Source organism: Malus domestica, chromosome 14, assembly GCF_042453785.1.
Source record: "Malus domestica chromosome 14, GDT2T_hap1".
Classification (NCBI taxonomy): domain Eukaryota; kingdom Viridiplantae; phylum Streptophyta; class Magnoliopsida; order Rosales; family Rosaceae; genus Malus; species Malus domestica.
In genome coordinates this window covers 1,686,904-1,701,805 of record NC_091674.1, presented here as the reverse complement: position 1 = coordinate 1,701,805, position 14,902 = coordinate 1,686,904, and positions in this window count along the sequence as shown.

Genomic DNA, 14,902 nt, shown 5'->3' with positions numbered 1-14,902 from the left:
TAGAATATTTGAATTCATGTAATAAGCTCATTAATTTTAAACAATGACATTATTTATCATTCTAGATACTGTTTTTACATTGCGTTTCAAACTCACAACACTATTAAAAATACAGTTTATCAACGGTCAACTGCTTTATTTTGTAGCTGATTATTCTTAAAGTACAACAAAAACAATTTATTCAAAATGCACAACAATCACAAACTAGTCCTAAGGTAAGCCCCTACAAGAATAAGGAAGAAATTGTTATCCCTAATTTAATTTACTCTTTAAATACAACAATATTGGGGAAAGGGATTTGACGCAGATACCAACGTAAGCCTTTGAGGAACAATGTTATAAAATCTACCAAATTTTGGGAGAAAACCGAAAGGTTTATTTGAATAATTCTTGGATGTTGAATACAATAGCAGCCATAAGGCTTAAATAGACTTGACTCGACCCTTAAGAAGTTTAGGAAAGTCTTAGGGAATATAAAAGAAGTAAATCAAATGTAAAACGAAAAGTCTGATCTTTGTTGCAAACTATAAAATACGGTTTTGGAAATCTAAACGATCTCGGATGACTTTAATTGTCATCTTCACAGCATGGCATTGTGTTTGAATTGGAACACCTTGCTCTTTTCGAGAAGGTATTATGTGCCCAAAACGAAGCTCGGATACTAACTTTGTAAATTCCCACTACGTCCTTTTGTCTTCAATCCACTCAACTCTCTGTTCTATATCAGGATTAAACTAAGCGAGGATGTGATCTTGGAGCACCTATAAAAATAGATAAATCAAACACAATTTAAATACTTGCAAGTGCATAAGATTAGAAGTACTATATAGTAGGGCAAATATGAGGTCGATCCCGCGAGGGTTGCACTTGACACCAATGAAACCAATTTATTTGACAAAAAAAGTTAAACCAATTAATCAAGCTAAACTTACTTAAGCAAATGATTGATTGAATTGAATAATTGACTAAGACTAAAACTACAAGAAACCAAAAGGAAGAATAAAACGAAACACACGACACAAGGGTTTGAGAAACAATGGAGCCTAAAGTTACAAATTCATCCATAACAATTCTATTTCTTTTTCTTAGAGCCAATTACTATCCAACTATCATGCCAATGCTAAAAGTTGTTATTTGTAAGATATAAATTAATTTGTGGTTGTTGATGCACAAAACCGGAGGTCTTGGAACAACGTAAATCCGGCCGTGAATCTGCAAGTAATGTAAATAATACAAGATATATCGTGGTTCACCCCAAGGTTTGGGCTACGTCCACATTGATTGTATTGTATTTCTCTGAGAAGTGAGGGAGAGAGTGTGAGATCTTTGCTCTAGATAGGAGAGACTTAGAGTTTGTGAGGGTGAGGAGGCCCTTTTATAAAATAAGGGCTCATCCCCTTTTTACATATTTGTCCATTCCTTTATTACATAATTACATTTAAGTCCCCCAAGTATTTATACGAGGTCTAAATACGAGGCCCTAAATATGGTATAAACAGTAGTCCCCCAAGTCTTCAGTCAAGAGAGTCTTTTGGCTGAAGACTTGAAATTCAGTCCATGTGTGGGCCGAAGTAACTAGATGATGTCTTGAACTGATGCTTGATATGAGGCGGTGCTCAATCTGAAATGATGCTCAACTAGAAGTAGCACACACTGCGAGGCTGCTTAGCTCGTGGCTTATGTTGCATTGGTTGGCTCGGCTTGCGGCGTTTGAAGGTGAGGGAGTCCCTTTTATAGAATAAGGGCTCACTCCTCAATACATGAATGATGGGTTATAGTTGATGCTCGCGACGGGGCGATTGCTCAGCTGGCGGCGTTGCTCTCTAATGGTGGTGAAGGAGTCCCTTTTGTAGAATAAGGGCTCGCTCATCAATACATAAGTGATGGGTTAGGAGTGATGCTCGCGGCGAGGCGGTTGCTCAGCTAGCGGCGTTGCTCTCTAATGAAGGTGAGGGAGTCCCTTTTATAGAATAAGGGCTCGCTCCTCAATACATAAATAATGGGTGCTCTCTAATGAAAGTGAGGGAGTCTCTTTTATAGAATAAGGGATCGCTTCTCAATACATAAATAATGGGCTAAGTCCTCCAAGTATTTTTCATGAGGCTCAGTTGAGGCCCAATATATGGTACATAATGTAGTCCCCCAAGTCTTCGGTCAATAAAGTCTGTTGGCTGGAGACTTCAAATTGAATCCATGTATGGGCCAAAGTGGCGGTTGTTCGAAGACAATATTTGTATACCCTGCACTGAAGCTTTGTAGGTGAAGCTTTGCAAGTGAAGCTTTGAAGCTAGAGTTTTGTAAATGAAGCTTTCGAAGCTGGAGCTTTTGTAAATGAAGCTTTTGAAGCTAGAGCTCTATAAATGAAGCTTTCGAAGCTGGAGCTTTTGTAAATGAAGCTTTTGAAAATAGAGCTCTGTAAATGAAGCTTTCGAAACTGATTGACATGAGTGATGCTCATGGATGTTGTCATGAGTGATGCTCATGAATGTTGTCATAAGTGATGCCCATGAATGTTGACATGAATGATGGTCATGAATGTTTATGTATGATTGTCATGAGTGATGCTCATGAATGTTTATGTATGAATGACATGAATAATGCTTATGTATAATTTGGAGTACTGGGCGTACTTTTGATCACCTGGTTGGTGGCATGAATGGCTAGTTGCCAAATTAGAGTATGGGTTGTACATCTTATCACCTGGTTGGTGGCAATAGCGGCGGGTTGCCGAATAATTTTGGAGTATTGGGCGTACTTTTGGTCACCTGGTTAGTGGTAATAGTAGCGGGTTGCCGAATAATTGGGGAGTACTGGGCGTACTTTTGATGACCTGGTTGGTGCTATTTTGGGCTTATGAGCCTTTGCTCTTCACAATATGCCAGCCCATTATTTTGGGTTTTTTTTTTTTTTTTACCCTCTGATGAGGTTTATACATATTACCCTCTGATGGGGTTTACACAGATGTCTCCGAAAGATAAAATAAATTACATCATTCTGGTGGGGTGTTTATTCCTTGCTTTTACTTTCTCTTTTGCACCGCACCTTTCTTTTGCTTTTGTGTTTTCTCTGCAACTTTGAAGCTTGGCTCGCTTGAACCGACGAATAGGGGGACAACTTGCACCTCCTTTTTTTTCTTTTGTCATTCTCTTTTCACTTTCTCAGAAAATAATTTCACATGCTTTATCCTTTTGCTTTCTCCTTTTGTTTTTTGCTTTTCCGCTTGTTGGTTGTAAATGTCAGTATACTCCAGCTGTAAAAGAACTGCATACTGACCCACGCCCCTAGAGGCATCAGTAATCAATATGTTCTTCTGCTGGCTGCTTCCGTCCAGCTTGATCCCAGCAGATTCCGTGAGACACTGGTGAGCTGTGAGGCCAGCAACAGGTAAGCCTGCACCTTCAGCAACAGGTAAGCCTCCACATGCTTTAAAGCAGAAGCTCCTCCGCCATAGCTGTCGTACTGTACCGCATGCATAAGCTTTGACGCCATGTTGCCGTACCCTCCTGGACATCATCAAAGCTCCGCTTGTTGAACAGCTTTACGTCATAGTGAGCCAGTGTTGGTTCAGCTACAGGAAGAGCTACAACATCAGCAGCCATGGTTCAGGAGGCTGGATTTTTCGACAAGAGTGAGAGAGGTTGAGGAAGACAAGACGATTGCGCCGCGGATGAGTTACTAACGATTCTCTTGCCGGCCGTGAAGTCAGACCATGAGAATCGATGGCCTCCGAAGCTTTTACGAAGGCGAAGTCCTAAGTTACGATTCTACTCTCCAACCTCTCCGTCGTCGCCGTAATACCCAGAGCCTCTGACTTGTGATGAGGGTCGGATTTATTTTAGCCTCTGACTTGTGCATCGATTACAACAAAAGAAACACATGGCGGAAGGTGTCTTGGTTTTTATCATAAGATTTGCGAACAATCTTATGCTCCTGGTGCACGATTTGATAGTGTGGATCTTGAGGAGCAAGATGAGGACGTTGGCCAGGTGGGTCATGTCGTCCGTTAGTCTGAATATATTCGTTTTTGCTGGATCCGAGTGACCGGTATGAATTTAGATCTTTCTGGTTTAGCTGGTAAAACAAAATGGGTTTACTGTTTGCTTTTCTACCAAGCGGTGTCGAAAGGCACAGAGAGATCTATTTGCTGTCAGCAACTGCGTTAAATCTTTTTCCTCTGGTTTATTCGTCTCAGATGAATAGGACGTCGAGAATTGTGGACTGCAGCTGCAGCTGCATCGTCTCATCAGTTAGAGGAAGGAGAGAGAGAGTGAGATAGAGAGATCTGAGAATTGTGAAGCTTGTTCGTAGCTGTTGCCGTGACGGGGAGCTGGGGCGGAAGACATAGGTTTTGTAGTGCATATGCATGTGTTGTTTTGTTCTTCGGTTTCTGCAGATTCACGGTGGACAGTGATGAGGTCTCACGGTGGTGAGATGAAAAAATGAAAAAGAATCGACATAGCTTTTTGTGTCGTTTCCCACAGACTGCGCCAAATGTTGATGCACAAAACCGGAGGTATTGGAACAACGTAAATCCGGCCGTGAATCTGCAAGTAATGTAAATAACACAAGATATATAGTGGTTCACCCCAAGGTTTGGGCTACGTCCACACTGATTGTATTGTATTTCTCTGAGAAGTGAGGGAGAGAGTGTGAGAGCTTTGCTCTAGATCGGAGAGACTTAGAGTTTGTGAGGGTGAGGAGGCCCTTTTATAGAATAAGGGTTCCTCCCTTTTTACATATTTGCCCATTCCTTTATTACATAATTACATTTAAGTCCCCCGAGTATTTATACGAGGTCTAAATATGAGGCCCTAAATATGGTATAAACAGTGGTCAAACATCAATTTGTGTATTTCTATAATGAAATTATATCCTTGGTTCGGCATACAATTAACACATAGAAACCAATTAATCGTAGAAGAGTCATATCAACCAAGTATGACTAGCTTGATTGGTCATCCTAACTAGTTTATCTACTCTTCTTAATCTTCCAATAAACCTAATTGATTGCTCATTGTTTTAGATCTATCTAAGTTTCTAGAAACAAAGTCCCTCATGTAATAAAATAATAATTACCAAAGTACTTCACAAATATTCATTTCATGACTTCATAATAAACCTTAAAAAAATAGTTTAGAGACAAAGACAAAAATAAAAGAAAGAGAGTATAGTTATTCATTTCATGGCTCCATGGTGAGACATGTCCTAAGCTCTTTTCTTTGGATGTATAATATGGTTTAGAGAGAGAGCATCGATGTCCTAATTATATATAAAAAGTATCTAAATAGTTTGGTAAAAACTCTCCTTTAACGAAACAAAAACTTAAACTAGTGAAGAAATCAAATTAAGAAAGAACTCATTGACTTGGGAAACACATCATCTGATTTGCATGCACGTTTTGGGCCGTTTAACCTTCTAGAAAATTCTAGAAAAGTAAGAAACTTGTTGCTCTATCTCTTAACTTTCCAGACATATATGGCACCTCACTACAAAAAATCAGGAAGATCTTAAAATCTTCCTTCTTCTATAGATGTGCAGTTCTGATGATGATGTAATTTATGTGGGATTAATTTGCAAAACTAGAATGTTTGGATCAACGCAAAACTATGAAATTTGAACACAATGATCCTTAGCCTCTTATATTTCTTTTTTAAGTGTCCTTGTGTCAAAACTTAAAGTCAATATATCATAAAAAAAAAACTTCTAAGTGCGTAGTTTGGCTGAAATTGAGAAAAGAAAAATAATAAGCTCTTTTAAAACCAAATCCTTAACAAAACCCAGGTATAAATGATATGAAAATATAAGAAATAATGTACCTATTAAGCAACACAATGAGCTAGTAATAATTTTTTTACCAAACTCGCATGCATAAGAGTCAAACTTAAGATCTATTACTTACAAATGACACTACAATGTAGAGCTAGCAGCAACTTCAACCACTTTTAAACCTGGACACTATCTTTACATAATAAGGGTGTGTTTGTTTGGGCTCACAAACTTTCATTGGACTGGACTGGATTAATTGTTAGTCCAGTCCTATGTTTGTTAGGCAGCGAGATTAAGTTAAGTGGGATTCAATTGGACTCGCTTCGACTATCTCCTTTGCTAAAAGTTCTTAGCGAGCATCCTCAAATATGACGGGATTGCTAAGACCGTATTCGAAAGAGTTCGCTCTTCCTGCTTCTTGTCTTCGTGTTGCAGGTCTTGCTCTCTCATCCTCGTCATGCTCGTCCTCATCCTGCTCCTCTCTGATTTGGCGCTGTCTGTGGGAAACGACACGAAAAGCTATGTTGGTTCTCTTTCATTTTTTCATCTCACCACCATGAGATCTCACCACAACCTCCACCGTGAACCTGCAGAAACCCAAGAACCAAACACCTGCACAGTCACTGCAAAACTCAGGTCATTCGCTTCAGCTCCCGGTCACGGCGGCATCGATGGAAACACAATCATATTCCTTCTTTCTCTCTCCTCTCTCAGTCAGTCGCACACAGAAACCAAAACAAAAAGGATCTAAGACTGTGACACAATGTAAGTTGGGCAATGGAAAGAGACATCGTGCTGGGTCAATGGGAGACATGTGACTGCTGTTTATGGGCTTGGACAGTGTTAGCAAGAAGAAGAAGAATTGGCAGAGAAGGTGGAGGAGGCAGAGACATAGAGCCAAAGGAAACAAACCCTTATACTCGAAATCTCCTCAAAGCTCACCCATGGCGATCTCGAATCCAAGATTGAAGCCACCAGAGATATCAGAAACTTGGTCAGAAAGTCTTCATCGTCGTCCTCGTCTTCCATGCCTCCTAAATTCGACCCCTCTCAGGTCGTCGATGTCTACGTCCGAGTCATCGGAGGCGAGGTCGGCACCGCCAGTTCGCTCGCTCCCAAGATCGGTCATTTGGGTCTCTCCTAAAAAAAGATCAGAGAAGATATCGCTAAAGGGACTGCCAAGGACTGGAATGGCTTGAGAGTCACCGTTAAGCTCACCGTGTAGAATCGCCAGGCCAAAGGGGTTCGGGTCATCCTGGTTTAAGGGGGTTCGGGTCATCCCAGCCTTACCAGCAGCCGCAGATGGCTGCTCAGCCTTAGAAAGTCTTGTCCCAACAACCCCATAAGGGGAGATCAATGGGGCTTATGAGGACAGGTACTCTGTGCATTTGGTGATGGAGCTCTGCGCCAGATGGGAGCTTTTCGATCGAATTATAGCGTAGGGATAGTATTTGGAAAGGGCTGCCGCTGCGATTCGTTGTCTGCCGATGCTCGGTTGCCTCGCTACAGAGGCCTCTCGGTGGTTGAAGTCACCCTATAATTGATTTGTGGTGTGGGCCTTGCCGTATGATCCACCCCATAATTGATGAACTGGCAAAGCAACATGCTGTAAACCTGCAATGTAGCAAAAAAAGAAAAAGGGAAGAAAAAGAATACAGAAAGGAAAAAGCCAGGATTGTACTTTTGCTTTTGTCGACCACCAAAGAAGATGCCCACACTTTCATCATGCATGTTCCCATTTTGAAAAACCCACCTGGAGAACATGCAAAAGTATCAAAGTATGAGAGACCATGCCTGCTGACCAAACCTGCCTCCACATGAAGGTTTCCTCCAACAGCTGGACCGTTGAGTGATGTGATTTACTTTTCTTATCTTTTGGAGACATCTGTATAACCCCACTAGAGAGTAATCATAAATAAGGAAAGAAGGCAGCATGCCAAAAAAAAAAAAGGGCGAAATGTCGGCAAGCCCAAAATAGTGGGCTGGAATGTTATGTGGAGGGCGAAGCCCATATGCCCAAAAGAGCTAATAAGCTCAAATTTATATATACTTTACATCAAATTCACTTGTCTTTTCTTAGTTAGTTCCTTATATTTTTGAGCTATTTACTTTGTTATTGTGTTTTCTAGGATTTGTCAAGCAAAGAAAAGAAACATAGCACAAGTTGGATTTTAAGTAACAAATTCGTCAAAACTTTCTGTGCAGGTCAGCTGACTTTGGAAGAAAGTTATGAATAGCTCAGAATGAATTAGAGAATGATCCTTATATGCTTGGAAAGCTACAGATGTCTATTTTCTGGAGCATTTTACGGATTATTAATATCATTTTTGTAGAAGCAGTTATGGCCGTTTTAACACTGAAAGGTTCACAAGAGACTGAGCAGTTTGTAACTGCAATGAAAGCAATAAACCCAATAAGTCTAACATCCAAAACTGATGCAGCCAAGAACAAGTCAGCTGATACCTATTCAAATATCAGGAGAGGAAATAAAGATGAGAATTAAGTGGGAGTAATGGGCATAAAGGCTACCCAAAGAGCTACAATTGTTTTACCATTTTCTCTCACTTATGGTCATCACTAAATGATTGTTGGTGGGGTGAGTGATGGAAAACAAAACTGGGATATCAAGCAAGAACAAAAAGGTGCAGGTTGCAGCTGCAAAGAGGTGGGGAAAAATAGGAGAAGAAAAAAAATAGAAAAGAAAGAGGACAAGGTAGCTTTGCGGAAAGGAAGGAAAGGAAGGAGGAAATCTTGGCATTCTCTTCTCTCGGTTTTGTCTTCTCAAACTCATGTCTTTCTTTTGGTTTTATTTGATAATAATTTGTAACTAAATTTTTAGTAGTTAGGGCTATTTTGAAGCCCCGAATATGATTGCAAGTTTGTTATGACATTTTGTTTGAATTACTTTTATGAATGGATGAAAATTGGTTCACTACTTGTCTCATTGATGAATTCTTTATTTGTTTTCTATGGATGCATACGTAGTAAGCATATCTAGTATTCTAACGCTATGAATATGTGTGTGCCTGCCCTTGTCGAATGAGGACCTACATATATTATAGAGTAGTACTTGTTAATTGCGATTAACATGTGAACCAATTTCTAGGATAAGTAAGGCAACACCAGTACTTACGATGCCTTGTGATAACTCAAACTCTTTTCGTTCTTAATGATTTCTACTTGTTAAATCTATGAATACGTCATTCTAGATTGCATGCTAGGGACTAAGTTAAGTTGAAAACGCTATTCTCTTAACATACTACGTAAGAAAGACTAATAGGTTGAGTTCTAACATTGAGCCAACTTGAGCATCTTCATCCGAAAATAAAAGGAATTTGAATGAAACATAACATGTTTGCATGATTATTTGGTGGTGGATAGCAATTCCCCTAACTCGTTTTTCTTAATTTGTGAACTACCTAAAATCTATTTTTGTCCCTTTTTTATTCGATTTAATTTAAATAGAAAATCAACTCCAAAAAATACAAAATATTTGTGTAAGTGTAGTTCTGTGTGTCTAGTATCTTCATATAAAATTTCGTAGATTTTAGATAAGTGTAAGTCGGTCTAATAATTATTTTTCGGTGGTTGGTCAGTTGGGACAGCAATCGGTTTTTGTGACATTTTAAGTAGTTAGATAAAATGATCTTCTGCGGGAAAGACCCTTATTTTCATATGCTACAATTGACAAATCTTAGTGTTAATAAGGAAAATCAATAGGACATTTGTGTGCTACTTTGTGGTGTGCTTTTAATCCTATCAAATTTTTGGCTCCGTGTTGTCGGGGATTGTTATTTATAATTATTTATTTTTCTATTGTTTTATTTTCTTGCCTAATTAGTGTTTTTGTTTTTGTTTTTATTTCAACTCCGCCTATGTAAGTTTATCTTACATTGCCGGTCCCAAGCCCGGGTAAAGGAGGAGGGGGAGGGCGTCAGGTAGTCGACAGCCGGCACTCCACAGTTACGTCGAATCCTTATGAAAATGAATTCAGAACGAAATCGCGCTAAAGCTAGGGCGTCACCCGTAAGTGGCGCACTGTGTGGCCCGAGCACAGTGATAAGTGAGCAAGGGTCGCTGTATCTCCATAGGCACCCGGATGCAGTGTTAAATGAGCAAGGGGGCCATAGAAACTTAGCCGACCCCACTTAGTGGGAAAAAGCTTTGTTGTTGTTATTGTTTTTGTTTTTATTTCAGGTACTCTTCGTAGTACTTTAGTGCATACTCGAAGGTCCAAGAGCATTGATCTTGCTTCCTACGATCCTGAGCTTGAACGAAAACTTCGAAAGCTTCAAAGAAAAATCAAGCAGAAGCATGCATCGGTGTCTTTACCACCATCTTCTCCACCACATTTGAGTTCAGAATAGGAGGAAGAACCACAAGAAGGCATGGCTGATAACCGTACTTTGAGGGAATTGGCAACGCCAAATACGGATCAACAACCATTGTGCATCACATATCCAAATGCAGAAGGAAGATTTGAGCTCAAGTCTGGCATGATTCACTACTTGCCTAAGTTCCATGGCTTCTCAACAGAGGATGACAACAAGCATCTCATGGAGTTTCACGTGGTATGCTAGGGAATGAAACCATCAAATGTTGATGAGGAGCAAGTCAAGTTGAGGGCATTCCCATTTACATTAGAAGCTAAGGCAAATGAGTGGCTTTACAATTTACCTCCGGGATCAATGAACACATGGAACTAGGTGAAGCAAGCATTCTTAGAGCAATATTTTCCGGCCATAAAAGCTGCAAGCATAAGGAAGGACGTATGTGCAATCCGACAACAACATGGAGAACCCTTTGGAGATTACTATGAGCGATTCACACATTTGGTTGCATCTTGTCCTAATCATCAAATTTCAGAGCATCTTTTAATACAGTATTTTTATGAAGGATTGTGTGGTACTGATCGTGTAATGCTTGATGCAGCAAGTGGAGGAGCATTCATGGACAAGACACCAACAAATGCTAAGGCATTATTAAAGAACTTTGCTAGCAATACACGACAATTTGGAGGAAGAGATGAGCTACCTCTTAAGAAAGTTAATGAGGTAAGTGCTAATTCTAGTATTGAATTACAATTAGCTAACTTGACTAATCATGTGCAATAGGTTATGGTGGCTCCAAAACAGGTGTGCGGTGTATGTTCAATGATGGGACATGCCACAGACATATGCCCTTCATTGATGGATCAGGGTGGTCTTGAGCAAGCTAATGTGTTAGGAGGGTTTCAGGGGCAATAAAGGCAAAAATATGATCCATACTCCAACAACTATAACGCGGGGTGGCGCGATTATCCATATTTAAAGTGGAACAATCAAGACAACGGACAACAATCTGTTCCCAATAACTATAAGCATCCACCTGGCTTCTTTCAAGTAAGACCACATAAACCATTTCAACTTCAACAACACCAAGCTCCAGGTAAGTCTCTTAAGGATTTAATTGCTTCTTTAGCTAACTCTACTCAATCTCATTAACAGAAAACAGACAAAGCAATTGAAAACCTTGAGCGCCAAATGAGTCAGTTAGCAAGTTTGATAGGGCAACAACACCAACCAGGAAGGTTGCCTAGCCAGACCGTGGTGAATCCAAATGCAGAGCAGATGAATGTTGTGACTTTAAAGAGTGGAAAAGAAGTTTTTGAGCAGTCAAGGATGCAAAAGAGGACTAGAAAAGATACAAATGAGCAAGGGGAGCTACAAACCAAGAATCTTGAGCAAGATGAGGCTTCAACAGAAATTGAAAAGTCTTATAAAGCTACATAATTGAACACAAAAGATTCTGATAAGGTAAGTAAAGAAGTTCAAAATTTATTTAACTCATGTGTCCCTGTTCCTTTTCCTCGTAGGTTTATGAAGTCTAAGAAAGAGCAAACTGATAAGGAAATCTTGGATACTTTCCGGAAAGTCCAAGTGAACTTACCTCTTTTAGATGTCATAAAACAAGTGCCCAAGTATGCAAAGTTCCTTAAAGAGCTTTGTACGAACAAGAGGAGATTCAATGATTAAGAAACTGTGGCATTAAGCAAGGAAGTGTCAGCTGTTTTGCAGAGGAAGCTGCCACCGAAGTTGAAAGATGCTGGTAGCTTTACCATTCTATGTGTAATTGGAGGGAAAGAGTTTGGGAGAGCATTGTGTGATTTGGGGGCATCTATCAATTTGATGCCATATTCAGTGTATGAATCATTGAACCTTGGAGACTTGAAGGAAACAAAGGTAATAATCCAGTTGGCAGATCGTTCAAATAGATATCCCAAAGGCCTATTGGAAGATGTACTTGTGCAAGTGAATGAGCTCATTTTTCCCGCTGACTTTTTTGTTCTTGAGATGGAACATGACCTTATGCCTATTGCACTTCCTCTTAAATTGGGAAGACCATTCCTTAGAACGGCACGTACGATGATTGATGTTTACGATGGTACCTTAACCATGGAAATTGATGAAGAAAGCGTCAAGTTCAGAATCTTCAATGTTATGAGGTACTCTAGTGATTTTGAATCTTGTTTGTCTATTGATGTGTTTGACAATTTTGTGCAGGATTGTTTTAATGAAGGTGTGGGACAAGATAATTTAGAGAAGGTGTTAGTGCATATCATTACACATGGACATCCTAATTATTCCGAGCACATTAAAGAAGAATTAATCCAAACAGTTGCCGCTCTTGAGTCTCTCTCACCAATTCGTGGTAAGTCTCCTTCCTATTTTATTTCTCTTCATACTTCTAACGAAAAAACTCTTCCTTCTGTGATTCAGGCACCCAAATTAGAGCTTAAATTGATTCCTGAACATCTGAACTATGCATTTTTAAGAGAGGATGAAACATTACTGGTTATCATATCATCACAACTCACAGCAGAAGAGAGGGAGAAACTGATTCGGGTGCTGAAGGATCACAAAACTGCCATAGCTTGGAGTATTGCAGATATCAAAGGTATAAATCCAGCTACATGTATGCATAGGATTTTGTTGGAGCAAGGTGCAAAACCAACAAGGGAAGCTCAACGCCGTTTGAACCCACTCATGATAAAGGTCGTCAAGAAAGAGGTTATCAAACTTCTTATCCTATCTTGGACAACAAGTGGGTGAGCCCTGTTCAAGTAGTTTTGAAGCGATCCGGAATCACAGTTGTTAAGAATGAAGCTAATGAGTTAGTGCCTACACGTGTGCAAAATAGTTGGAGAGTCTGTGTAGACTATCGGAAGATAAACAGCACTACACGCAAGGATTACTTTCCAGTTCCATTCATTGATCAAATGTTAGAAAGGTTAGCTGGTCATTCTCATTATTGCTTTCTTGATGGCTATTATGGATATAATCAGATTGCAGTTGCTTCGGAGCATCAAGAAAAGACGACTTTCACATGCCCATTTGGCATATTTGCATACCGAAGGATGCCGTTTGGACTTTGCAACGCTCCCGCCACATTTCAAAGGTGTATGGTAAGTATCTTTTCTGATATGATTGAGAAAATAATTGAAGTGTTCATGGATGATTTTTCAGTTTATGGTGATTCTTTTGATACATGTCTACATAATTTGTCTCTAGTTTTAAAATGTTGCCAAGAAACTAATCTAGTCTTAAATTGGGAAAAATGTCATTTCATGGTTTCACATGGATTAGTTCTAGGGCATATCATATCTGAAAATGGAATTGAAGTTGATAAATCTAAAGTAGAACTTGTTAGTTCTTTACCCATCCCTACTACTGTCAGGAAGGTTCGTTCTTTTCTTGGACATGCAGGTTTCTACCGTAGGTTTATGAAGGACTTCTCAATGATTTCTAGACCCTTGTGTCATTTGCTTCAAAAGGATGTAACATTTGATATGAATGGAGAGTGTGTGGTAGCATTCAACAAGCTTAAGGAGTTATTATCCACAGCTTCTGTGATCATACCACCAGATTGGAGTTTACCTTTTAAGTTGATGTGTGATGCTTCAGACTATGCCGTCGGTGCAGTTCTAGGGCAGCGTGTCAACAAGGTGCCACATGTAATCTATTATGCATCTCGAACACTCAATGATGCACAATTGAATTATTCAACAACAGAGAATGAGCTTTTAGTTGTTGTATTTGCTTTAGAAAAATTTAGATCTTATCTGATTGGAATTAAAGTTATTGTATTTTCTAACCATGCAGCTTTGAAGTATCTACTTACAAAAAAAAAGATGCAAAACCGCGACTCATTTGATGGATACTTCTACTTCAAGAGTTTGACTTGGAGATCAGGGATAAGAAAGGGAGTGAGAATGTTGTAGTAGATCATCTTAGCAGACTTGTGCATTCAAACATAGATGAAGATCTCATCCCTTTACGTGAGAGTTTTCCGGATGAGCAATTGTTTTCATTAAAGGCTACTGACCCTTGGTATGCAGATATTATTAATTACAAGGTCACCAAAAAGATTCTGGATGATTTTACACATGCTTAGAAAGATAAGCTTGTCAAAATCGCCAAATACTACGAGTGGGATGATCCTTATTTTTGGAAATATTGCCCTGATCAATTGATTAGAATGTGTGTCTCTGAATCTGAGTTTAAATCTATTCTAACTTTTTGTCATTCTTATGCATGTGGCGGCCATTTTGGAGCAAAGAGGACAACTCTTAAGGTGTTAGAGAGTGGTTTTTATTGGCCTAGTTTGTTTAAGGATGCGTACGAGTTTTGTGCAACATGTGATCGTTGTCAACGAACAGGTAACTTGGGCCCAAGAAATCAAATGCCACAAACCCCTATTTTGATTGTTGAGATCTTTGATGTGTGGGGCATTGATTTCATGGGACCTTTTCCATCTTCTAATGGTTTTCTTTACATTTTATTGGCTGTGGATTATGTTTCTAAATGGGTGGAAGCAAAAGCCACAAAAACTAATGATTCAAGAGTTGTTTCAGATTTTATTAAGAGTAACATCTTTGCAAGATTTGAAATACCTAGAGCAATCATTAACGATAGAGGGAGTCACTTTTGCAATAGAACATTTGAAGCGTTGCTTAAGAAGTACAATGTCACACATAAAGTGTCTACACCTTATCATCCACAAACTAGTGGTCAAGCAGAAGTATCAAACCGTGAGGTGAAGCAAATTTTGGAGAAAACTGTGAGCCCTAGTAGGAAGGATTGGAGCATGCGCTTGA